The sequence below is a fragment of the Haplochromis burtoni genome, unplaced genomic scaffold (assembly GCF_018398535.1).
Source record: "Haplochromis burtoni strain Fernald_Lab_line unplaced genomic scaffold, NCSU_Asbu1 Contig_39, whole genome shotgun sequence".
NCBI lineage: Eukaryota > Metazoa > Chordata > Actinopteri > Cichliformes > Cichlidae > Haplochromis > Haplochromis burtoni.
The window spans coordinates 2,661,779-2,666,609 of NW_024582400.1; the positions used below are offsets into that span (position 1 = coordinate 2,661,779).

At 50.1% G+C, this 4,831-nt stretch overlaps 1 long non-coding RNA gene across 1 annotated transcript; it reads left to right on the plus strand.

Annotated features, from left to right (window-relative positions):
- The first annotated feature begins 1,768 nt into the window (after nt 1-1,768).
- LOC121814353 lies at nt 1,769-2,551 on the plus strand. The gene is made up of 2 exons (XR_006054286.1): nt 1,769-2,249; nt 2,467-2,551. It is a non-coding gene; the product is annotated as an uncharacterized LOC121814353 (long non-coding RNA).
- Nucleotides 2,552-4,831: the final 2,280 nt, after the last annotated feature.

Sequence of the window (4,831 nt, forward strand, 5' to 3'; positions counted from 1 at the left end):
CAGTGTGCAGTGTGCGGTCCACTACAGTCAAAAGGTGCGTGAAACCTCGTGACTGTGGCAGAGGACCAACCAGATCCACATGCACATGATCTAAATGCCTCCCTGGAATGCAGAAGGATTCGAGGGGCACCTGTGTGTGCCTATGGATCTTAGCGCGTTGGCATGGGATGCATGCCGCTGCCCAGTCTTTCCCCGATTTACGAAGCCCTGGCCAAACAAACCTAGAACTGACCAGCTTGACCGAGGCCCGGACGTCTGGATGAGAGAAGGCGTGTACGGAGTCGAAAACGCGACGACGCCACGAAAGGGGAACTACAGGGCGTGGACGGCCGGTGGAAACATCACAAAGCATCGGTGGTCAACGCAATCTCCGCCGACGGAAACGGGTGGGCCGGCAGGGCGGTGTTTGCCAGCGCGGCCTTGGCCACAGAAAATGCCTGGATGCGTTCAGGGAGCCAATCAATCGGCTCCTTAGCTGTTAGCAGGTGTGCAGCTCTGAGGAGAAAGCGGTTGTAGAAATTGACCATCCCCAAGAACTCCTGCAGTGCTTTAACGGACGCGGGACGCGGAAAAGCCGTAACGGCCCGGACCTTGTCCAGCAACGGAACCACACCATCAGCGGAAATGCGGTGGCCCAAGAAATCCAGAACCGGCAAGCCGAACTGGCACGTGGAGGGGTTGACGATCAGGCCGTGTGCTGCCAAGCGCTGGAAAACCTGACGCAGATGGGACGCGTGCCGACTCTCAGAACAGCTGGCCACCAATATATCGGCAAGGTACACAAAGACGAAAGGCAGCCCGCGCAAGGCAGAGTCCATCAACCGCTGAAAAGTCTGGACGGCCGAAAGGGGTAATAACGGCAGTTTTGGGGGACGTCTTCGGCACGCACGGGAACCTGGTGATTCCCCGCACCAAGTCAATTTTAGAAAAAATCGAGGTGCCAGCGAGGTGGGCGGAAAAATCTTGAATGTGGGGAATGGGGTAATGGTCGTTCTCCGTGACATTATTCAAATGGCGAAAATCCCCACACGGCCGCCACCGACCGTCTGACTTGGGCACCATATTCGAGTGCTGCACAATGCCGAGGCGCTCCATAGCGGCAAACTCTTCCCGAGCAATGGAGAGTTTCACTGGGTCGAGGCGGCGCGTGCGTGAGAACACCAGGGGACCGACCGTCGGAATATAATGTTCAACCCCGTGCTTCGTTGCCATGTTCGAGAAATTAGGAACAGTCAATGAAGGGAACTCCAAGAGCAAACGCTGAAAAACATTCCCTGAAGTCACTAAATTAGCCCGATTCAGGGGCTCGATGGTGCAAGTGAAACAGGACATTGAAGAAAAAGACAGGGCATTAATTAAGCGTCTGTTAGCGACATCGACCAGCAGTCCGTGGGCACAAAGAAAATCGGCGCCCCAAATAGGTACAGAGCTAGCGGCAACAACACAGGTCCATTGGAAATCCCGACCATGAAAACAAACAGTCACGAACCGTTCCCCGAATGTTGCGATGGGAGAGCCATTAGCCGCAATAAGCTGCGGTCTGCCGCCTGCTGCTAAACTGTCAGCGCCAGATGGGGGAAGGAGGCTCTTCTGGGAGCCGGAGTCGACCAGGAAACATCTCCTGGAGCACGAGTCTTCTATGAAGAGCAGTTTTTCTTTGTCGCCAGCAGCCGCTGCAGCGCGCTGGCGGGGCCCGTGTCCCAGGGTTGGAAAAGCACAAGGCAGCACGCAGCGGCGCGCTCCAGGGCCAAAACGCTAATGGTAGTGTGGCAGGATGAATGTTATCCCTCGATCCAACCCACTTTCAGCCTGGCCCATTAGGGGGCGCTGGTATAAATAGCGGCCATTTGAGTGTCTCTGCATCGCTTGCCTGTGATCTCCTTTTTGGTCACCTGACTTCCTCGGTGTGGTAGAGATCGTTTGTGGGTTACGCCTCTAAAGTCTCCATCGCGGCTGGTCGTAGCTATAGAAGCCTCCTCTGAGCTATTCGGCTTACATTCTATGACACGGCTTACTTGGAAGTGTGGGCCTTAGTTTTGCGCCAAGCTACGTGAACTGAAGTGCTGCTGTTTTGCCTTGCTGTGCTTTTATCGTCGGTTCCCGTTGTGAGATTTCTTTCCCTGCTGCTGTCAGCTTTTACAGAGGACGTCGGCGTGGACAACGGCCATATGCATGCCGGTTATCGGAGTCAGCTGGCGTGCATATTGATTGACTGTCAACTTGTCGTTGTGTGACGGCAAGTTGGAGCAGTACGGCGATTCCGTTTGCTCCAGATTTTAGAGTTTTATCCAGATTGTATGTTGTTTTATTGCTTTTGATTTGTAGTTTGGATTTTTGTTACATCACTGGTGGGAGGCCCTTTTTCTAGCTGCAGATCACCAGTGTGGTCTTGCAGTTGGGTTATCCCCCGGTGCTACACATTAGTTGGTTGTAATATATTAAATTTTCTTTGTTTCTTTTATTCAGGTGCGGAGTGCCGACGTGGAGGAGACTAGGGTGCCTTGGTGGTGGGATCCCTTGAGTGTACACACCTGCCTTGTTTAGTTTATTAGTGTGAGTGTGTGTGATAGTGTGCTGCACTTGTGTTTTGGGTGTGTTTTCTTTCTGTTTGTGTGTGGCATCCCTGCCCCTCCACTGGTAAGCCTCAGCTCTGAATACCTTTTTAAGCATATTTGTATTTGAATATTTATGATTGTGCTTTTATATGGTCTTTTAAATAATTATTAATAAATTGTGAATTTGTTGATCATTTGAACCTCATCTCTGGACTGAGTATAGCGAACCTAAGTGCCTTTTTGGCGATTTAGTGTTACTTTCAGTATTCTCTGGGTGAAATTCCCAGGGTGGCGTTGTCTTTTTAAAACTGCAAAGAGTATTTACTTTATATCCCATCCTCGTCTCGCCACAGTAGAAACAGAGGTCCCATCCGCGGTGTCGTTGTGCCGCGATCTTTGCCGTCAGCGAAGGATCGGATACGTCGGGGAAGGTCAGCAGGGAAGTGGAAGGCGCCGCCGGCGAGGCTGGAACTAGGTCGTGATTGTGGAAAGTGCGGGTAGCCAAGAGCATATGATCCGCGTCCTCAGCCAGGGAGCGATAATCCTTCGTGCCCAGAAGCGGAGAGTTGGCGAGGCCGGCTCTCACGGCCGCCGGTAGCTGTCGGAGGAAGATGTGTGCGAAGAGGAATCCTCCGTCGTCCGGTCCGAGAAAGGATAGCATGTGCTCATCAGTTCGAGAGCCGTACCGCCACCAAGGCCTGAGAGGGAGAGGAGCTTCTCGGCTCACTCTGCGTCGGAGAGGGCATAGCGCCGAAGAAGCAGCTCCTTAAGGGCGGCGTACTTCCCTCGGGTGGGTGGGTCCCGGAGGAGAGTCAACGCACGACGGGTGGCTAGCGAGTCGAGAGAGGCCACCACATGGTGATATTTCGTGTCGTCAGCCGAGATGCCACGAAGAACGAACTGAGCCTCCACGTGCACGAACCACGACGGGGGATCGTGAAGCCAAAAGTCCAGCAGCTCGAGCGCCACAGCAAACGCAGCTGCAGCCGGAAGCAGAGGGCTGGCGGCTGCTGATGCATCCAGAGCGGAGTCGGTGCCACCATCGGACTGCAGCATGTTCGAGTCAGGGGTCACCAATGTGGAGATAAACACAGACGACACAAGAGCTCTCGATTAACACTCCTCGTTTATTACTCATCACCACACAACTGAATACTTTTCCCTCCAAAACACAGCAACAACACTTCCTGAGAACTGGGTGTGAGTGTAGCCCTCCAGTGGTCCACCACAACATCAATAATCTTTTTCATTATAGTGTTTTTGTTTAATTTCGTCAGAGGATTCACTAAACACTTAATTTCCAAGAAATCTGGATTTTCTGGCAATTATTTCATGGTTCAGACTTTAAAGAGTTAAAATCTGCACATGAAATCAAGTGAGAGAGCCTCAGGTCTTTCTGTAATGTACTACATGAAGACGCCTTCTTTCAGACCTCTTTACAAACTGATGGAACATAAATGCAACAAACTCATGAGACCTCAGACTACAACTAAACCGTTCACTTAACATGTAATCTGAGAAATAGAGGAAGAGGGGGCTAAACCACTGCAATAATACAGTGAGACTCTAAAGGAGCCTTTTCTGATTTCTATTAATTGTGCAGGACTTTAAATTCATTTCAGCAGTTTTCCTGCTGAGTGAGCACACACAGGCCCTGATTTGCTCTTCTGTCCATTTTTGTGTTTCCTGAGAGTGCAGCAAGGTCTCTGTTGTGTCTTTCTTAAGGCATGTCACCTGTTCACATTAATTACTTTAATATTTCCAGTGTTGTATTCTAAACTGCATCCCGAGTCGTTTTACCATCAGTGCATCCTGAGCATTACAATGGAAATGGATGAAGGGCATGTGTAGCAGTACAAACTTGCACTAACCAAGGTAACTCTAATTGATAACAGGATAACATAAAACTCTCTGATAAACAATCTCTCCTATCCTGGAAGGTCTGGGATAAAATGTCCAGCAATGCACCTTTCATCCTGTAGCTGTTTTTTTCCACTGATTGCGGCGAATGCTGTGAGTTAAGGTAAGTTCAACCCAACCGAAATTGATATTGCACAAGACCGATGAGGGGGGAAAATGGCTTTTAACATGTTTGTTACAAGTTGAGGAGATGTGTAATGCTCGTTGGTACAAAACCCTGCAAACCCGTCAAAAGCAACCATAAGATCTGGAAGAAAACAAGTGAAAAAGAATTCACCTTTTCAAAGAATAGTACAGAAAAAAGGAAGAAATTGACATTCATAATTGGCTTATGAATCACTGGATTGTTTAAGAGG